The 22,087-nt window shown below is 42.1% G+C and overlaps 1 protein-coding gene, 1 non-coding gene and 1 pseudogene across 2 annotated transcripts in view; 2 read left to right on the top strand and 1 right to left on the bottom strand.

The window, feature by feature from the left end:
- The window catches only part of FOXJ3 (forkhead box J3), a 127,552-nt gene extending 109,989 nt beyond the window's left edge, over window positions 1–17,563 (bottom strand). The window contains exon 1 of the mRNA XM_049774760.1: window positions 17,522–17,563. The gene's annotated coding sequence lies outside the window, so the exon portion shown is untranslated. The remainder of the gene's footprint in view (window positions 1–17,521) is intronic.
- Window positions 1,701–1,808, top strand: LOC126013103 (U6 spliceosomal RNA). Its single transcript, XR_007497435.1, has one exon. It is a non-coding gene; the product is annotated as a U6 spliceosomal RNA (small nuclear RNA).
- A 2,130-nt stretch (window positions 17,564–19,693) lies between the features above and the next one.
- On the top strand, window positions 19,694–19,791 carry LOC126012413 (uncharacterized; annotated as a pseudogene).
- The last annotated feature ends 2,296 nt before the right edge of the window (window positions 19,792–22,087 follow it).

The raw sequence follows: 22,087 nt of genomic DNA, 5'->3' as shown, positions 1-22,087 counted from the left end.
TTTTTTTTAAGACTGCTTTAAGAGTAAAAAAAAAAAAAAAAAAAAAAAAAAAAGCCAGGTCTAAATTAACTGCCACATCACCCTCCAAAGTTTTTGGTCTGGTGTCAGTAAAATAAGTGCTAAATATGGGGGGAGGGCACTCTTGGCCAAACATCACAGAGCTATACCTTCATCAAAATCCAAATCTTGCTTTCTATATATGCAAACAGAGCAGAAAATCCTCTTCAAACCAAATCACAATCCAAGCAAACCACACAGGATTCTTTTTCTTGGTCTGTCATTAACTCATTGGATAATGCTAAAGTCTGTTTCTTTACTTTCCTCAAAAACAATTATTTCCGGTCCCAGAATCAAACCATGAAGTTTGAAATTCAACAACTTTTTCCTGATTAGATTTTTATTTTGTTTGGGTTTTTTTGGGGGGGTCACATCCAACAGCGCTCAGGGGTCACTGCCTCTATGCTCAGAAATCGCTCCTGGCAGGCTCAAGGGATCATATGGGAGATGCCCGGATTTGAACCACCATCCTTCTGTATGCAAGGTAAATGCCCTTCCTACCTCCATGCTATCACTTTGGCCCCTCCTGATTAGTAGATTTTTATGAAAAGTTTAACAAAGGGATGTGAATTTAAATTGCATGTTTAAATTACCCTTACTAAATAAACATAAATTAAAAGAAAACTAAAATATAAAAGATTTACTTCAAAATACTTAATATTCCCCTTTAAACTTTTAAAGGTATTCAAAGAAAATATGCTTCTTAAAGGACTGACAGGTTTTATAATTTAAATTTAAGCTGTTACATTTAGAAAGCCAAGAATACCACCTCTGAATTCTGTATCCTTATTTAAAGCATTTGATTTATGTGTTTTGTCTGGCAAAAATCAAACCAAGAATCATATATAAAACCCTGAAAAGTAAACTGAGCATATAGAATGTAGTGAGAAGGGAATGAAATGCTGTCCTGCAATTGAAAACCTGGGCAATTTGGGGCCTGAGAGATAGCATAGCAGTGAGGCGTTTGCCTTGCAAGAGCTAGCCTAGGAGAAACCATAGTTCCATCCCCAGCGTCCCATATGGTTTCCACCCCCAAGCCAGGGGCAATTTATGAGCTCATAGCCAGGAGTAATCCCAGAGTGTCAAATAGGTGTGCCCCCCCCCAAAAAAAAGAAATCACCCCTGGCAGGATGGGGGACTATATGGGATGCCAAGAACCTAACCCAGTCCCTTCCAGGTCAGTCACATGGAAGGCAAATGCCCTACAGCTGTGCTATCTCTGCTGTGCTATCTCTCCCTCCCCTGGCCATTTATATTTCTTCTCTGAGGAAGTTTCTGTTCATCTATTCTCCCATTTTTAGCAAGAGCTGGATTTTTTTCTTGTTGAGTTCTACCACTGCTTTATACCTTGGATATTATACCCTTTATCAGATTAGTGGCAGATGTTTTCTCCCAGTCTATGGGCTGACTTTGTATTATCATTTTCTTTGAGGTGCAAAATCTTAATTTAATATGGATCCATTTTTTATATTTGCTACTACTTGCTTACTTTTAATTGGCAGAAACACAGGCTGTTCTGTATTGGAAGACAGCAAAGATAAACCCTTTGGATTAAGTTTCTCAGTATCACACAGAAAGCAAACTTTCTGCTTTCAAAATATCTATGTTCTTGTTTGAAAGATTAAAGTTCAACATAATAACATGTGCTTGCTTCAGCAGCACATACACTAAAATTGGAACGATACAGAGAAGATTAGCATGGCCCCTGTGCAAGGATGACATGCAAATTCGTGGAAGCATTCCATATTAAAAAAAAAAAACATAATAACATAATAGTGGTTTTTGCATTTGTGGGGAAGTGTTCAGGAGGCCCAGGAATCTCTCCTTGTAATTCTCAGCCTCCCCTAGTTAACAGTTCAATGTGAGGGTGGGCCCTAAAGTGCCAGAGATCTTCAGCGTCTACTCAGCCATGCTGAGGGGAAGGGGGAGGAGGATTCCTAAACTACTACATACAGCAAAGCAGGGGGAAAATATGTGATAGTGGTCATGGAACCAGATCTAAGTAGTGGAGGGCATACATCCTAACCCTTAACTATAGATGGTTTCTTGGTTGTTGTTTTTTTAATTTAACTACCATTGTTTGTTCATTCACTCTTCTGTGATTTGAAGAATCTTACGTTAATAGTGCCAGTAAGAATATTGAGTGCCAAGCCAAAAACTGTATAGCCTGGATTAACTGGGGAAAAAAAAATCCTATAACTAATTAGCTATAGGTTTCTATTAAGGGCATGATTGAAGTAACAAGTTACGTTCCAATGTCAACTTTTGGAGGTTGTAGAGTCCAATGGAGGCAACCCAGGCCTGAGCACAGTAGACAGGGTGCTTGCCTTGCACATGCCACTCCACATGGTCCCCTTAGCCCACAAAGTGATCCCTGAGTGCAACCAGGGGTAGCCAAAACACACACACACACACACACACACACCAGGGGTAGCCAAAACACGCGCGCGCGCACACACACGCACACACACACACACACACACACACACACACACACACACACACACACACGGCAATCTGTTCAGTATTGTCTGATGCACCATTGTCTCTTCCATTCAATTATTGGCTCCTAGTAGACAAGTACATGTCCAATTAATCTATCTCTCACAATACTGTACACATATTTTTACATGACATTCCAAAATGTTTGCTAAATTATAAAGGTAATTTATAGATACTTCATAAAGAACAGTAATAGAGCTTAGTTCAGATACATGAAAGAATAGTGAAAAGAGTGAACTATGTCTAAAAAATGGAAGGTCTGAGAAGCCTTATTAGTTAAAATGAAGTAAGAAACAAATGTGATTTAAACTGTCAGAATATTTCATCAAAAACAATAAAAAATATTATTAGCTAGAAAAATAGACGATACTCTGAAAACATTGTCAATTTTAATAGAACAAATTATGGCACATAATCACACAAGAAACTACAGGACCTGGGGAGGAATACAGGGGCTAAGCGAATCTGTCCTGCAAGCATCTGACCACAAGTTCAAATCCTCAGTGTCCCATATATGTGAAGCACAATCCAGATAGTTTTTCCATTTGAACCTGGTAGCTCTACAGGCTATTTCCAGTCATACCACAGCCAAATGTATAAAAGCACCACAAAAAAAGGGTTTTAAATACTTAAAAAAAAAAAAAACTAACTAAAAAGATATTTAAGCACTATAGCCAGGCAAACAATCTCTAGCAAGCATGCGTGAGCACTGCAGTGATCCCTAGTGAACATCACCACTCAGTTAAGAGTGCAAGTCCTGGCAAGCAAATACAAGCACTGCAATGAAAGGAGTGCAAAGACCAGAGAGTATTATCCCCTAGCAAGTACTCAGTTAAAAATGTAATCGCAACCCTTGGCCACTGCAATAACATCAACAACCAGGACAGGGGAGATGGCTCAAGTGCTGGAGTTCACAACCACGTGATGCTGTAGCTGAAAAGTGGTAAAGTTTATGTATAAACCCTAGCATAACCCTATCAGCAAAAGTACTGCAAACACAGTGCAAAACTTTACATAAAAAGAGTCTTTTGTAAATGCAGACTGGTGGGAAGCAAATGGGGGTGTGGGGAGCACTGGTAGCAGACAGTGGTAAAGGGATTTTTTTTTTTTTTTTTTTTGGTTTTTGGGCTCAGAAATCACTCCTGGCTTGGAGGTCCATATCGGACACTGGGGATTGAATCCAGGTCTGTCCTGGGTGAGCTGCGGCGCTAGGCAAACACCCTACCGTACTGCTGCGCTATCGCTCCGGTCCCAGGGATTAGATTCTTTGTAATTTCATTGTGACTACATAAAAATTTAATTTAAAAAAATAAAAAAAAAAGAATGTTAGGTATAAGTAGCAAGAACTGAGAAAAAGTAGCAAGTAGTTTATTAGTGGCTGAAATTGTAATGGGAATTAACATCTTATCAATTTTTGAGTATACAGCACTACTGTTGGACTAGGTATTATATGGTAAATTACAGCATATGTAGTTAATTCTTTTTCTTCTGTCTCAGATTTCAGGAAAATTAAGAATGACTACTAGTTCTGATAAAACAGACTAGACTCAATCAGAAGAAAGGGCAGATTCATTTATCAGCTCTACTATTAAGAAATCTCCTGAATCGACTCAAAGAGCTTCTTGTAAATTAATATGAGAACTGAATATGAGCCAAGAGAGTGACTCAGCTGCTAAAAAGAAACAAAGTACAATCTTCAATTTCATTAGAATAGTATCCAGATCAAGGAGGGTAGCCTTCCATACTCTTTACTAATTCATTCATAACTGGAGTATTGTGCTTTGCTTAAAGCACCACATTTTAAGAACACTACTTACTACACTAGAATGCTTACAAGGAGGGATGTTAAAATTAATGTGGTACTTAGAAGTCATATGTCAAGTATAGCCTGAGTAAAGAAACCAAGAATGTTTAGGAGGAAAAAAATACTTCTCAACCATCTACCTCACCTTAACATAAAGACAAGAGTAATATTTTCCAGAGGATTTCAAGCATTATTAACAGGCATTCCATAATCAAGAAAGATTAAGATAAGCATTTTATTTCCCCTCTAAGGGATCCATCAGAGGTATTATCATTGTAAAATTGTTTCATGACTCTTCAAGTAAAGGTATTCAGTATCTCCCAAGTGTTCCCTAATTATATGCCAAACACTACCCCACATTAGGAGGATATAACCATTTTTAATATCCTGGAGTGGAATTTATAAAATCTCACACCTGGGCTACTAGCTACTTCTCAGCCTTGCCTTGTGCTTATCTCCACGTCTGGATTATGATCTCAATAGAAAATGACTGTCCCCCCCCCCAAAAAAAAAAGAAAGAAATTGACTGTCCCATCACTTATCTTCAAACATTCTTGCACTGAGGATTCTTTATCACTATAAGCAAGCATTCTCTTCTGAACAAACTTATTACTGTCAGTTGTCTTGCAAAACTTGCCTCCTAATGACCTGGAGATATGTACCAGTGCTCAAGAACTATTTGTTGGATGCATAATCTTTCTACTGTTGGAAGGATTTTCAGTTTAAAAGGAAACTAGGTCTCTACATAAAGATCTAAAAAAAAAATGAGATGAATATGAAAGCAAACTATGTCTTAGAGCTAACAACAGGTCAATATATACAGCTATTAAGAGACCACAAGTGTTCTAAGAGTAGCAAAGCAGTTCTAAGATATGTACCAAGTGTTCTAGTGATAACTCAATAGCAGGAATAAATGATGTTTTTACTCTATTTACGTCTTAATATTTATCTCACATTTGACGAGAAAAATTGATATTTATAAACATTAAAATTTTGATTAAATTTAAACATGAAATATCTTTTCATTTACTAGTATAATGAATATTTAATGTCTGTTATGTGTGATGTACAATGCTATTTGGAGAGAGGTTAAGAGACTTGGGCAAAAAGACAGCTTAACAGTCTAAGTGAATATTTTGCAGAAGAGAAGCCCTAATTTGATCCCTGTCACAAGATTCACGTAACAAAGTCAAGGACAACCCTGAAGCACCACTGGGTGTCACCCAAATGAAGTGCTGATCTCCAATCTAGTTAACGCAAGGTTCTCTTAACTATGCTATCAAAGCAAAACTGATGAATCCAAATGCCTAAATCATCTACCTCCATTAAGAAATTTGGGCATGGGATGTGGCTCAGTAGTATAGAACTTTCCTTTCTCCAACCAGAATTAAGTGTTGGTTGGGTTCCCAGAACGGCATAGTCCTCCATACACCTCTTTGAGCAACCCACAAAACCACCTGCTAAGGGCCAAAAACCAGAAAAATATTTTCTAAACAAGGAAATTCTTAAATTACATATTACTTTCTCAAACTCAATTTACCTGGGGTCTCAAACTCAATTTACCTGGGGGCCGCAGGAGGCAAAGTCGGGGTGATCCTGAGTGCAAAGTCAGTAGTAAGCCTTGAACATTGAGGGTGTGACCCAAACAACTAAAACAAAACAAAATAAAAAAAGATTCCTCTAGGGCAGGGCCACAAAATGTTGTACAGAGGGCCGCAAACGGCCCGCAGGCTTCGAGTTTGAGACCCCTGAAGACAACAGAAGTAACCTCGTAGGATCAAGAGTGATAGCACAGCAGCAGGGCATTTGCCTCGCACAGGGCCAACCCTGGATGGTTCGATCCCTGGCACCCCATATGGTTCCCTGAACCTGCCAGGAGCAATTTCTGAGCGCAGAGCCAGGAATAACTCAAGTGCCACCAGGTGTGACAAAAAGAAAGAAAAGAGAAGAGGAGAGGAGGGGAGGGGAGGGGAGGGGAGGGGAGGGGAGGGGGGAGGAGATCATTTGTCAACCTCAGTAGATGATCTCTCGATATCTGTATTTTATAGGTGTGTGCTTCTGTTAATAAGACCAAATCTGCTATTTAGTATTCCTTAAAAACTTCCTGATTCTGTCCTAAACTCCAGAATTCTATAATGAAAATTTATGGCTCAAATAAACTTTTTCTTTTGGTTTTGAGGCCACATCTAACAATGCTCAAGGCTTATTCCTGGATCTATACTCAGGGCTCACTCCTGGGTGTTTCGGGGGTCAACATTGGATACTGGGAATTGAACCATAGTCGGCCACAGACACAGCAAGCACTCTATCCACTGTACTATCACTCTGGCCCCAAAAAGGGAAGAAGTTACTCCCAACAATTTCATTCTCCCTGGGATGATATTATCATAAATTCTCTCCAAGGAGCCCAGGTCCTTTGCAGTTTATAACCTTTTTATTTCTATCTCAAAAATGCAAACTATTTCTTCATTAAAATGTCAATAGCTTCCTATTAAGAAGTACAAAACTAGAAACTACAGACATAGTGGGGGGATTAAGGAGCAAGCCTTGCATGAATCCAACCCAGATTCCATCCCAGTACATGGTCTCCTGACCACCTGGTGTGGCCTTGGAGGCCCCAAGCCTCAGAGTGGTTCAGGTAATCCTTGAAATCTAAGAACCCATGCAGTATTGTATCCTTTGGTTCTCACAATGAACTGCAAACCAGTTGGCTGAAAATCACCAACAGTTATGAACCCCCAGGTTATAGAGCAGTGCTTGGGAGGTCCCCCAAAAGAGCATAAGACTAAACCAGGATCTGCATTCCTGCCTCTGCTCCACTATATAAGAACTAAACATTAAGTCAGTCTTAGTTTATGACCTATTTTTTTTCCATTTGTCAATAAGATTATTACTTATCCTTCAGATAGAAGGATATTTTGGAATAATCAGCCAATTCTTCAATAAAAGTATGACGGTACCTACATGATTTGAAGATAATGAGAAAAGAGATAATGCAACAGTTTGTATGTTAATGCAGAGATTAATTGTAAATTAATGCAGAAATCCTACCCCCCAAAGATGATACTATTAGGTGGTGGGTCACTGTGAACAACTTAGATCACTGAGGGTAGAACTTCATGAGGTTAGAATGTCATGTCTGAGATTAATTTTAGAAACTCTAGGGCCAGGGATATGTTCAGTGGTAGAGCACTTACCCCACATGCATGAGGCCTTAAATTCAATCCTGAGCTCTACAAACTTCCCTGAACCATGCTGGAAGTAACACCCTTCCTGCCCCTCCTCCAGGACAAGCCAGAAGCAGCTCTTAGCAATACAGGGTGTGGCCCAACAAGCAAAAGAAAGATAGTGAGAAGGAAAAAGAAAAAGAAATTTCAAAGTAATCTTTCATACGTGAGGACACACAGGAAAACGCTAGAACCAGGAAAAGTTATCTATAGAAAGCAACTATGCTGGTCCCTTTGATCTTAAACTTCCAGTCTCCTTACAATCACCAAATTTCTTTTTTTTATAAAATACCAGCTGTGCTACTTTATAAAGCAGCACAGATTAAAGTAACCACTTATTATTTTTCTGTAGATTGACTACCAAACTACCAAATTACCAAAGCTTTCCTCATTCTCAAAATGTTAGCATTCAACTAAGAACAAAAGGACATTCTCTAAGACTGTCCTAACAACAGTTCTTTACAGCATTCATAAATTTAAGTTCATTACAGATTACTTCACTCACTGCTGATGGAAAACTAAGTCAGAAAAGGCAGTTCATGTAGATCTAATTATACTAAAATGAAACTGCTTTAGACATATGTCTTGGAGCAACCAGGGTGGTTTGGTAATATCAGAAACAAGGCTCATTAATGAAGCTAAAATAAAAGTTCTTTGGGGTAGTAGAAGGAGGCAGTCTCCCAAGCAGTGCTCAGGAGACTCAGGGTCCATCCCAGTGATTCTCAGCCAACCTTGCTGATGTGTTTAAATAGTGAGCCTGAGGATGCAAAGCTGCTACAGTGCTCTAAGGCTATTCCAGCAATGCTCAGGGGACCATGCAGTGTCCGGGATCAAACAGGGTTGACCACATGCCAAGCATGGGTCCTAAGCCCTGCAGACAGAAAGAGTTTTTATTGATTATGGTTCCAATTACCCTATAGCATATTCCTATTTCTCCTATATTTTATCCTTCTATAGTACTAAAATGTGACACCATGCATGACTCTTGTTTTTGTTACAGATGTTTTGCCTCAACTCTCAGAAAAGTAATAATTTTGAAAGATACTGTGTTCTCAGATAATCAGCTGATACTTACTAGCAGACAAGGTACCTAACTACAAAATGTTACTTAAAATAAGGACAATGCTATTGTTACAGTTATAAATACAACATCTGGTTCCATATTAAAATATCTATTTCCATATCCCAACAGATGGCCCTCAGTAATGCTTTGCTGATCTGGTTATAACAAAATTATATTAAATACAAAATCCTGTATAGCAGATGCCTTTTCCAATTTGAGTATAAGTCAATCTCTTTAACCAAAACACTGCTTTTGGTTCTCATTTGAGATTTGTGCATTAAAATCAAGTTACGCAAATTAAAATGGTCAAATTTTTTTTACAATTGTTATAAAATCTGTAACTTTCTGAGTTTGAAAAATAGAAACAGTAAAGAGTATGCCAATCTAGGACTTAGATCTAGACTTTAAACATATGTCTGTTCAAAATAGAAAATTAAAATTTGAAAAGACTCAAGAGAAGTAAAAGTTGGGGCCAGAGAAATAAATAATTCAGCAGGTACGGCCTGGGCATTATTAATCCCTGGCAACCCTTTTGGTCCCCTGAGCACTGCCAGGAGTCATTCCTGAGTACAGAGCCAGGAGTAATCCCTGAACACTGACTGCCAGGTGTGTTCAAAAAACCAGATGTCCAGTAAAAGTGAGCTTTAGCTATGTCAAGACCAAGGTTCCTAAATAGTGGCAGTGTGAAAGGCTAAGTGACGAATAAAAGCACACAGTGAATGCATTGAAAACAAGCAATTTCTCAGTTCAGAGGCTGGAAAGTTTTATATAACACTTAAAAACTTAAAAATATATTTAAACTAGGGGCCGGAGAGATAGCATGGAGGTAAGGTGTTTGCCTTTCATGCAGGAGGTCATCAGTTTGAATCCCGGCGTCCCATATGGTCCCCCGTGCCTGCCAGGAGCAATTTCTGAGTGTGAAGCCAGGAATAACCCCTGAGCACTGCCGGGTGTGACCCAAAAACCACAAAAAAAAAAAAAAATATATATTTAAACTAGAAAGATCGTACAGAAGTTAAGCTATTTGCTTTGCATGCAGCAGACCCTAGGTTCAATTCATAGCACCAAATGATTCCCTGATCACCACCAAGAGTGCCCACCAGCATAGAGCTGGGAGTCGCATGTGACCTCCTTCCATCACCACCCCAGCACCACCAGATGTGCAGGACTTCTGTTATGGAAAAAGAATAATTATTTCTTAATATTTTTAGGCTTGTTCAAACCCACATTCTCTCTCCATTGAATATAAATCTCTTACTTGTCTCTGTTAGCTTTTTCTACTCTGAAGAAGCCTATGTTCTCTCTAAAGCATGTATTTCCTCTCTCTCCCATCATATCTAAGTTTCTTTCAATAAAAACTATCCTGCGTCACAAAAAAAATATTTTTAGAGGCCAAAGCAATAATTGCACAGTGGATAAGGCACTAGCCAGGGGCTAGAGCAGTGGTAGGGCGTTTGCCTTGCACACACTGATCCAGGACGGACCTCAGTTCGATCCCCAACGTCCCATATGGTCCCCCAAGCCAGGAGTGATTTCTGAGCGTAAAGCCAGGAGTAACACCTGAGCATCATCGAGTGTGACCAAAAAAAAAAAAAAAAGGCACTATACTAGCCAACCCAGGTTCAATCCCAAACATTACATATGGTCCTCCTCCAAGCCAACTAGGAGTGATTCCTGAGCACAGAACCAGGGGTGGACCTAATATAAATTAAATAAATTTGAGTCCCTAAATAAAGAGGTTCATAAGTTCCTCTAACTCTTCAGGAATCCACATACGAATATTTTAAGCTAAATTACCAATATTTTATTTGTTTATTATGTATACAATATATAATTTATATACTATTTAATAATAATATATAATTATTTACCAGTATAAAGCAGTAGAAATAGCAATGGACATGAACTAAAACACATTTGGCCCCATCACTGACTTAAGTGTGAAATCTTGGGCAAGTCACCTAATCAAACTTTATAAACTATTCATCTAGAAATGTTTTGCCTACATCATAGGGTTGCAGCAAGATCAAATGAGATAATATATCAGAAAACATATGTAACTCATAAATCTACTTTAAGAATGTTCAAGGGTCAGTCAATTCTCTATCTTTCTCTCTCTCTCTCTCTCTCTCTCTCTCTCTCTCTCTCTCTCTCCCTCTCTCTCTTTCTTTCTTTCTTTTTTTTGGTTTTTGAGCCACACCCGATGATGCTCAGGGGTTATGAGCTCAAAATCACTCCTGGCTTGAGGGACCATATGGGACGCCAGGGGATCGAACCACAGTCCATCCTAGGTCAGCCATGTGCAAGGCATATGCCCTTCTGCTGTGCCACTGCTCTGGCCCCAAATGTTTATTATATATACCCAAAGCCTGGCAGAATCAAGAGCAGAGGTTATATAATCTAAAAACTAAAAGGCTAAGAGGAGAGAGGTGGAATTGAAGGTGAGGATTAAGATATGGATAGGGAAGGGTTTTGTTGGGTTTTGGTTTGGGGCCACACCCAGTAGTGCTCAGGGGTTACTGCTGCCTCCACACTCAGGAATCACTTCTGAAGGTGCTTGGGGGACCATATGGGATGCTGGGTTGGCCAATTGCAATCTGCTGTACTCCTGCTGACCAGGAAGGGTTTTTAACTACAAAATCTAAAGTATCAAATTAAGGTTAAATAAAAGCTAATATAGCTATACAATGCAATATTTTTCAGCATACAACTGATAAATAGAAGTAATATTACCAAGAAACATACTAAGCAGGCAAAATAATAGTCCACGTGTGGATGATCTCATTTATATAAAATATCCAGAACAGGTAAATCTGCAGAGATGATAAAACTACATGGGGAAACAGGGTGGAGGGCTAGAGGGTGACTACTGTTAGAGTACTGTTTCTTTTAAGCTCAGGGGAAGGTAGGGAAGATGTGAAATACCTAAAGATATTGTAATGACAACTGCAGAACTTGGTGAACATACTGAAAAACACTTAACTGTAAGCTTTTAAAAAGCCAACTGAGGGTCAAAGCCCCACCAGGAGTGATCCCTGAGCCCAGAACCAAGAGTAAACCCGGGGCAGCATCTAGTATGCCCCCCTCCAAAAAAAAAAACAAAATAAGTCAAAACAAAACAGAGGTTAATCATGAACATAAATGCTATCTTTAGACCAAAAATCGTTTTTAAAAAGTTTCCTGGTATTTAAGTAACTCTGACATGTTTGGACAAGAATGAGACTGGAGGAAGTATGAGCAGAAACACCAGACTAAAATGTATCTACAAAAGCTAGATCAATAGCACATCAGGTAAAGCATTTGCTTTGCATGTGATCACCCCAGGTTCAATTCCTGGATCCCCATATAGCCCCCTCCCTGCTCCAGAGTCAGACAAGGATTAATTCCTGAATGAAGAGGCAGGAGTAAACCCTGAGCACTGACAGGTGTGGCCCCAAATGTATCTACAAATCCTATAAAAAAAAAAAAAATGAATCTGGTTTCTGTTCCTATCCTTCCTTTCAAAATTCTAAGACTACAAATTATATATTGCTCCTAGGTCTAAGTCTTTTCTTTTTTATCACTGTTACTAACATTAAATGTAGTCAGTCACACTACCCTTTATGTTCTTTCTGGTTCTTCTCAAAATCCTTTACCTATTAGCATATATCATGTATCAACCAAAATGTCAAACCCTAAAGTTCATTCACAATGTATTAACACTCCAACCCTCTGCATGTTTTTACTATCACCTACAGCCCTAGTCATCTATCTCTGTTCATCCTACACTAACGTTTTGTGCTAGTACAGTGTTTCCCAAAGTGGAAAATATTGCCACCCCCGGGGGTGGGGGGGGGGGAGAGGTTGGAAGGGGAGAACAACAGCCTCTGGTGTGAGTGGAGAACGCTGTTTGTTCACTTAATGAATGCAGATTTGTAACTACAAGAATTTTTTAAGTGTAGTAGGCCAAGTTTGGGGCCCCCTTGATATTTGGTAAGTTGGGTCACCAACTTATGGCTTAATATGGCTCAACCAAAACACTTAAGTTGAAGTTCTTGGGGGTGACTTCCAGTAGTGCTCAAGAGAACACAAAGTGCCAGGTATTAAACCAGGGTCCAGTGCATGCAAGGTAGACACCTTAACCCCAGTATTTATCTCTCCAACCATAACCATGTAATTGAAGAGGTGGGGGAGAAGAGGGGTCACATTCAGCTGGACTAAGGGCACCATATATGGTGCTGGGGAACAAACCTGTGTCAGGTGTGTGTACAAGGCAAGCACCTTACACAATGTGCTCTCTCCAACTCCAATCATGTAAGTTTTAAACCATTTATGTCAGTGACCCTCGGCAATCTGACATACGTTTTGGTTTTGTTTTAGTTTTTTTCTGAATAGATGTTTTTCTCATTGTTTTTGCTTAAAGTAATTCTAGTCTGCATTTCCAAAAGAGAGAAGGCTATCAAGAATGGCTGAATAGGGTCAGAGCAATAGCACAGCAGTAGGGTGTTTGCCTTGCACGTGACCGACCTAGGAATGGACCGTGTTCAATCCCTGACATTCCATATGGTCCCCTGAGCATGCCAGGAGCAATTTCTGAGTGCAGAGCCAGGAGTAACCCCTTAGAGCCACCGGGTGTGGCCCAAAAACAAACAAACAAAGGGGGGGGAATGGCTGAATAGTTACAATTAAAACTATACAATCTAGGGTTGCCCATAATAAATGGTAGCTCATTTTACTCTAGAGTGATACTTTCCTAATTGACTATTACCAGTCATCTACCCAGAATTCTACGCTTTAATCTTTTACTGTCTCCTTAATGTTTTATTTGTTCTTTATTTCCTTATATATGCTATACCTTGGGGGGGTACACACCTAGCAGTGTTCAAGGATCACTTTTAGCTGTCAGGATCACTCCTGGAGGTTGGGGGGCATATGCCTAGGGTTTGCAATATGCAAAGTACCTAACCCAATGTACTAGCCCTCCAGCCCCGTTCTTTACACTCTATGACAGTATAATTTCATGATTAAATCTATAAGCCAGATTGGCCTGGGTTCAAATCCTGGATCTGCTGCTCTACTATTTATGAGATTTGAGGCAAGTTTCTCTTTAACTCGGTTTTTTTTTTCCAAAATAAGATCTTATGAAAAATTTATGAGTTAAATACATTTAAATAGCTCAGAATGTTAGTATTTCATGAATGTTAGCTATTATTTTATTCCCATAATCAACAACTTATGTCAAACTTCCATCTTATTCATAAATTATCCAAGAATATTCTAAATTATCTCTCTGCAATTAGAACACTAAAACTTACAAAAAAAATAACCTGGGCCAGAGCAAAAGTAGTACGGGTAGTGTTGCACACAGCCAAGCCAATCCAAGTTTGATCCCCAGCATCTCAGATGATCTCCAGAGTAGAGCCAGTAATTCCTGAGGGCAAAACCAGGAGTAACCCCTGAGCATCACCAGGTGTGACCCAAAAACGAAAAGAAAAACCTAAGCAGGGGGTAGGGAGGACAAAACTCTTCCTTAAGAGCCAAGATGTAGAGACAGTGTATGCTTTTCAAAATACAACCTTCCACAGGAATATTTGCACCATTTGTACTCGCATTTTTAAAACCCCATAAGGTGTCTCACAACAGTAAGTCCTATTAAATCTTATTTCATTTAATAGATTTTTCAATCTATTAAATTCCAGCTTCCTTTAATATTTACCAATACAGAGTTTTATCTGAGAATGAAATGGTCTAAGTGTCTTTTATACATGATCACATCTGTCTGTGCATATATTCTGTTCACTCTTGAAATACTCGTCTTCCCTTTGGGAAAATTCCTACTCTTTTCAAATCTCACTTAGACCTTTGATTTTGATTGCTTTGTTATCCCACCAGGGTTCTAATGTTGATTGATCATTATGAATGCACTATTATGTGCTGTTTCCAAAAAAAGAAGCTAAGCAATATAAGAAACTCTCCATTTTGTTCTATTTCACACACACAAAAAAACAGTACTTTGCAGAAGTATATACAGGCTAACCGGCTGGGGAAAAAATAGGACTCAGAATGAATCAGATTATCTATTTTTCAGCCCCACCCAAGCTTAGCATAATGAAAGCAGATAGAAACTGTAAATATTTTCATTTTACACAGAATAAGCTAAAAATTATACCACATAAAAAGGGGAGGGGGAGAACACATGCTAAAAGAGAATACACATGTGAAAAACAAATTATGAGAATGTGTGAAAAGGCTGACCGTTTGGAAATCTAAAAGGTGATTGAGAAATATCGTTTATTTCATCAAATCAATGAGAAAAAAAAGTCTAAATACACCCTGGCAGTGAAGAAACTGCTTAGTGTTGGTTAAAAATAATGCCTGATAGGAGCTGAAATAATAACACAATGGTAAATCGCTTGCTTTCAAGCTACACTGATCCAAGTCCAATCCCCAGCATCCCATATGGTTCGGTTCTTTAAAACCAGCCAGGAGCGACCCCTCAGTGCAGAGCCAGGAGTTATGCCCAGTTCCTGCTGTGTGGCCCAAAAACAAAAATAATAAATAAATAAATAAATAAATAAATAAATAAATAAATAAATGCAGGAGATAGTCCCTACTATTTTCTGCAGCTCAAAACCAAGAATGATATTCACCTCAATTCCAAGAGACACATACATTGTTAACCTATAGGGGCACTCAAACAGAAAAACAGAGGAGTTGCTCTTTTTTATGGTATTTGCTCGGGTCTGAGAAGGCTTCTCCCACTAGGACTCTAAACCTGATTCCTATTTAAGAAAAAAGCACCTGTGGGTCATAAACAAGAAAAAACTCAGGAAGCCTTTACCGAGATGCTGCGCGAAGGGGGTAGACGGTTTCCAAGAAGAGCCAAAAGCGATGCCAACAGCGAGAGAAAAGCAGGGCTCTGAAGAAAAGGCTCCCAGCAACTGGGGGACCAAATGAAAAACTAGTCGGTGCCGGCCTTGGAAAGTGAAGTAAGTGCTCGCAACATTTCCATAACAGGCAGCCTGTTCGAACAGTTTCACGGGGAAACGAACCAGAAAGAAGGAAAGGAGCGGCAGGAAAAAACGCGTGTGACAAAAATGCAAAAATACCCACCCATCTCTGCAACTCGGCTCGGGAAGGCATCCCCAAGTAGGCACAACAGAAACGGGGGTTGCACAACCCAGACAAGCAAAGCCTTGGCCGACCAGAGAGAGATCCACGTTGGAAATAAAATAAAATGCGATATAATAAAATATAGAACGGAAGAGAGAGGAGTCTACAACACCTCAATACATCTGAGGCTCGAGCTCATCTCCAAGGCTCGGGCACGGTCGCCTGCAGCTCTCTATTTCGGAAAGTTTAAAAAGAAAAAAAAAAGGGGGGCCCGGAGAGATAGCACAGCGGCGTTTGCCTTGCAAGCAGCCGATCCAGGACCAAAGGTGTTTGGTTCGAATCCCGGTGTCCCATATGGTCCCCCGTGCCTGCCAGGAGCTATTTCTGAGCACACAGCCAGGAGTAACCCCTGAGCAACGCCGGGTGTGGCCCAAAATCCAAAAAAAAAAAAAGTTTTATAGCTTCCAATTGTGCAGACCTCTGTCTCTGAGAGAACCTGAGGCAGGCATGGTAATTTAACTCAAAATGCTTTTCTTGGGCCCGGAGAGCTAGCACAGCGGCGTTTGCCTTGCAAGCAGCCAATCCAGGACCAAAGGTGGTTGGTTTGAATCCTGGTGTCCCATATGGTCCCCTGTGCCTGCCAGGAGCTATTTCTGAGCAGACAGCCAGGAGAAACCCCTGAGCACCGCCGGGTGTGGCCCAAAAACCAAAAAAAAAAAAAAAAAAAAAAAAAAAAACTGGGGCCGGAGAGAGAGCACGGAGGTAGAGCGTTTGCTTTGCATGCATAAGGACGGTGGTTCGAATCCCAGATGGCATCCCGTAGGATCCCCGGCGCCGAGCCTGCCAAGAGCAAAATTTCTGAGCGTAGAAGAACCAGGAGTAACTAATCCCTGAGTGAGCGCTGCCAAGGGTAACCCCAAAATCTGCCCCCCGAAAAAAAGAACTCGACCCTTCTTGCAACTAACTAAGCAACCAACACCAGTCGGGGGGTCAAACGGACGAACCCCTTACCTCCCTACCTACCTACCAACCTACCAACCTACCTACCTACCTAGCACATCAACCGTGGGCCAGACCAGCAGCAGAGTGCAGGAAAGCCAGCCCCACACTTGACACTGTCTTTTCTCACCAGCTGCAAAAAAAAAAAAAAAACCAATCCTAAAAGAATCAAATCAAATCAAATCAAATAAGAAATGGAGCGGGGGGGGGGGGCAGGGAGACACCCGACACCACGTGGGCAGGATGCAACACACACGGGAGGGCAGCAGCCGCCGCCGCCGCCGCACGTCCGCCAGCAATCGCCGGCCTCGGCTCGGCTCTGCCCGGCCCGAGAAGGACAAGGACGCGGGGCACCCGGCGGGGCACGTCAGCCGGGCAGCCGGGGCCCCAGCACCGGGCAGCGTCCCCCAGCCACGGCCAAAGAAGCGCGCCTCGGGCTGGCAGGCAGGAGGGAGGTTGGGCGCGCGCGGGCCGGGCCGGGCTTGGAGGGCGAAGCGGGTCGGAGCCGTTCCACGCGGCGGCCCCCGGGGAAGCGGCGCTTTGGGGCCCCTGCGGGAGGCGCGGGAGGCGCTGAGGGGCAGCAGCAGCTGAGGCGCCTCGACTCGCCGCGAGGGAGGGAGCGGAGGGAGGGATCGGCCTTGAGCGCCCGCCCGCCCGCCCGCCCGCACGCACGCACGCCAGGCCCCGGCCCGAGCTTCCTTCCGTCCTTCCCGGCCCGGCCCGGAGCAGCCCCGGCCCGGCCCGGCCCGCCCCGCCTCCGCGCTCGCTCGCTCTCACCTCACGCTACGCAGGCCCGGACGGCCCGGCCGAGCCCCCCGCCCCCGGGCCGCTGCGCGCGCCTCCGCTCCCCCGCCCTCGCGCGCTCCCGGGGAAGCTCCCGCCGAACGTCGAACGTCCGTCCGTGCGCCGCGCGAGGCTCCGGCTTGGGGACGCGCCGAGCGAGCAGCGCCCTGAGCGGCTGGCTGGCTGGCTGGCTGGCTGGCTGAGCGAGGCGGCGGCGGGAGCAGCCAACATCCGGGGCCGCGCCGCGCTCTTCCCCGGAACTACTTCTTCGCGGTTCGCTCGCTCGCTCCTCCGCCCCGCCCCGCCCCTCGCCGCCCCGCCCCTCCCGCCGCCACCTCCGCCTCCCGTGACGTCGCTTGCGGCGTCGCTCTCCGCCGCGGAGGGTTCCCTCCCTACGCGGTCACGACCGGGATGTTGACTCCACTCCACTCGCCTCGCGTCGTCTCTCCGCGCCGCGATTCCTCCGCTGGGACAAGTAGTGCCCCCTCTGCCCCCCTCACTCGACTCCCCCTAGGACAACTTTTTGTGAACGAGCGAGTCCTCTGCGGTTCCGAGAGTTTGGGGGTCTCGGTGGTTCAGAATGGCGACGAGGGGTGGGGCCCGATGGAGGCGGATTTTGTGGCACACTCGCAGGGACCTGTCTGTGCCTTCTTGGCTTGGACCCCTCCTCCGCTCAGATTGCAGGAGCCCAGGCTTCCCCGGGAAAAGGTGCCTGGGGTGGATGGGTGTGACCTTGGCCCGCTCCACCTCTCCAGCCCTGTCATCTTGCTGGTAAATAAAGGGCGATGCTTTAAAAGCCGCCCTGAAATGTGAAATGACAGGACCACTTTTCTAACTTGGCCCACTGCGTTCCTGCCGACAGGTCTGAGCAAAAGCAAACCTTGGACTTTCAGGATTTCTTTTTCCTCACTGAATGTCAAGCGTTCCCCAGGTTCCAGACCCTTCTCCACCCAGGTCTTTCCTGTGCCTGACGTTTTTGGGGGGTTTTTTTGTTTGTTTGTTGTTGTCTTTTTTCTTTGTTAAGACAAAGGTGTTGGACCACTCAGGTCCCTTCTGATGGAGAAGTTGCTGCCCAAGTTTTGTTATCAACAGGTGGAGGGTTTTTAGAGGTGATGCTGTGCGACTTTGTGAACTTTGGAATTTGCTTCTACGTCAATCTTAACTGATTTTTTTCTAAACTCTTAGGCTGCTAATCTGCCCTGCAATTTCACACTTAATTACATTCAGACGCATTATTTGCTGTTGCTTCATTCGTCTTAGTCATCCAGAGCAGTAAGCTCATTTTTGGACTCTTTTAACAGGAGGTGCTCAATATTTTTGGATATTGTATTTGTTAGACGAATACTAGATTATTTGGATTGAAGATTGAAAGGAGTGCTTTGAATGAACTGGCCCTGGAAGCCTTTTTTTTTTTTTTTTTTTTTTTTTTTTCTTTTTTTGACGTACTAGTCAGGGATCAGATAAAGGCCTCTGGGAGTTGGCTGAGTACCCAACTATTCCTTCCACAAACATTGAACACCTGCCATTTGCAGAGCATTTCTAGGGCAGTGATGGTACCGATATATTCCTTTTCTATGCTCTGGTAAGATTCTGAAGATTTAAAAATTCACCCACTTGTTGATCCAACAAATATTTGCCCATCACTACTACAGTTGTCCAGTACTATTTTAATACGTGGGATGTATTAGTGAGCTAAGAGAAAGCATGGGGAGGGAGAGGCTTTCCTTTTTTTTCTTGGAACTTTCATCAAATTTGGTTAGAAAGAAGATAAATGTTGAGACCAGAGAATAGTACAGGAGTAGGGCTATTGCCTCGCTTGTGACTGACCCACTATGGTCCTCTAAGAACCACAGGAGTAATATCTTAGCCCAGAACTAGAGCCAGGAGTTAACCCTGAGCACTGCCAGATGTGAAACCAAAAAGAAAATGAAGAGAACATTGAAAGACCCATATGTCCCAAAATGTTTAGTTCACATTCTCTCTCTCTCTTTCTCTCTCTCTCTCTCTCCCATATAAGGAAATCTGAAAGAACATTTGAGAGTTTTTTTTTAACATCAACCCTTTATTTATTAACAATTATTCATTTTCTCAGCAAATTTTTTAACCAAGCCATGTGTTAGGTGCTGGTACTTAAGTAGAAAAAAAGCCAAAGTTGTACTCACTTCAGTACTAAATTCAGTACTAAAATTGGAACCATACAGAGAAAATTAGAGGAGCCTCAGCACAATGATGATATGCAAATTCATAAAGTGTTCCATATATATATATATATTTTTTTTTTTCTTTTTTTGGTTTTTGGGCCACACCTGGTGATGCTCAGGGGTTACTCCTGGCTGTCTGCTCAGAAATAGCTCCTGGCAGGCACGGGGACCATATGGGACACCGGGATTCAAACCAACCACCTTTGGTCCTGAATCGGCTGCTTGCAAAGCTATCTCTCCGGGCCCTGTGTTCCATATTTTTAAAGGTGCCTCTTAAGATGGCAGGCTGTGGGGACTAGAGGGTAGATGTGAGATAGACTCTGGGGACATTGGTTGAGGGAGGTTAATACTGGTAGGATTGGTGCTAAGACATTATATGTCTAAAATTCAACTATGAGTAACTCTGTAAATCACAATGTTTTAAATTAAAAATGTTATGGTGCAAAAAAGAAAAAGGATGTATGTTAAAGATTTGCCAGAAAATCTATGTTTCTAGAGTGACTGGTTATATGTTTTAAGGAGATTAAAAAGTGCTCTTTATGGGGCCGGAGAGATAGCACAGCGGCGTTTGCCTTGCAAGCAGCCGATCCAGGACCAAAGGTGGTTGGTTCAAATCCCGGTGTCCCATATGGTCCCCCGTGCCTGCCAGGAGCTATTTCTGAGCAGACAGCCAGGAGTAACCCCTGAGCACCGCTGGGTGTGGCCCAAAAACCAAAAAAAAAAAAAAAAAAAAAAAAAAAAGTGCTCTTTCGGGGGCTGAAGAGATAGCATGGAGGTAGAGTATTTGCCTTACATACAGAAAGACAGTGGTTTGAATCCCGGCATCCCATATGGTCCCCGGTGCCTGCCAGGCATGATTTCTGAGCATAGAGCCAGGAGTAACCCCTGAGCAAAGCCGGTGTGACCCAAAAACAAACAAACAAAAAAAGTGCTCTTTCAAGCTCATGTTATTTCTTAAAATGGCTCTGTCTCTTTGCTTGCTTGCTTTTTAAATATGTATTTCCTTTCTTCTGCTTTGCTCAGATTTTTCTAAAAAGTTTTATTCAATAAAATATATCCAATAAAAAATAAATAAAATATATGTTTAAAAATAAAAGAAGCCAGATTGCCAGGCCAGAGCAATAGGGCAGCAGATAGCGCATTTTGCCTTGCATGCGGGCCAACCAGGTTTGATCCCCAGCATCCCATATGGTCTACTGACCCCACCAGGAGTAACCCTAAACACCTCCAGTTGGTGGCCCAAAATCAAAACAAACAAAAGAAATCCAAAATACCTGATGCTTTCTTGCTCCCCATTCCATATTTTTACAAAATCATGAACTAGGATTCCCATTTTCATCTTCACAAATGAAGAAAATGAGGCTCTGAAGCCGGGGGCCAGTTCACTGTCCCTCAGACCATTGGAGGACCGGATTATAGTAAAAACAAAAATTCTGAACATATTCCTATGTCCACTACATATATCTTATTATGAAGAGAAGAAACAAAATGGAAATATATAGAGTTCAACCCTGAACCTCGATTCTGTGTTCAACTTTCCAGCTTTACCTCAATTGAGTCTCCTGTATTGTTTAACAAACTCACCTCTGTCTCAAGTAAACCACCTAGGTCAATGGCTATAGGCCTTCAATGGGAAAGATGGAGGGGGAAAAAATATTAGAAAAGAAGAACTAGGAGTAGTCAAAATGATTCTGTGGGAGAGAAATGAAAGTACAATAATCTAATATTAATAATCCAAACATCTTCATCCAATTTCAGCTTGACAAAATGAGTTTTTAAATAGGGCCATCATCACAGAGTTAAATCTGTAAGGTGACTTTAGAGAGAAGCTTGAAAAAGGTGAGGGACCTTTATTCTTGTCTGCAGAAGAGTGTCCCAGGCAGAAAGAACAGCTAGGGGAAAGGCCCTGAGGTAAAAAGCATTCCTGGAAGTGTTAGAAATAGTGAAGAGGCCAAAGAAACTAGATCTGCTGAGCAAATGCAAGAGGAATGGGGAAATAAGACCAGAGTGGGGGCTTGTAGGTCACTATAGGGATTATGGCTTAAATGGAAGCACTTACTGGACTTTGAGCAGAAAAGAGTGAAATATTCACTCTGGCAACTGTGCTGAGTAGACAGAGGACAATGGTGAAAGCCAGATTCATTATCTTTTACTGGACAATGCTTGAACCTGGCTGCTAGCAATGAGTAAGATGAATAAATGTTGTGTACACTTTAATAACCCACAGTCTAATGGGATGGAAAGAGATTAGATAATAACAAAACAATAGTATCCTAAAGACGGTGACCTCACCAGCTTTCCTGAGAAAAGGTATAAGTTCCCTCATATCAAAGTCACAAGGGAGTTAGACATTTCTGGC

Source organism: Suncus etruscus, chromosome 6 (assembly GCF_024139225.1).
Source record: "Suncus etruscus isolate mSunEtr1 chromosome 6, mSunEtr1.pri.cur, whole genome shotgun sequence".
In the NCBI taxonomy this organism is placed as follows: domain Eukaryota; kingdom Metazoa; phylum Chordata; class Mammalia; order Eulipotyphla; family Soricidae; genus Suncus; species Suncus etruscus.
Note: the sequence above shows the minus strand (reverse complement) of the source record. Positions and strands in the feature narration are given on the sequence as shown.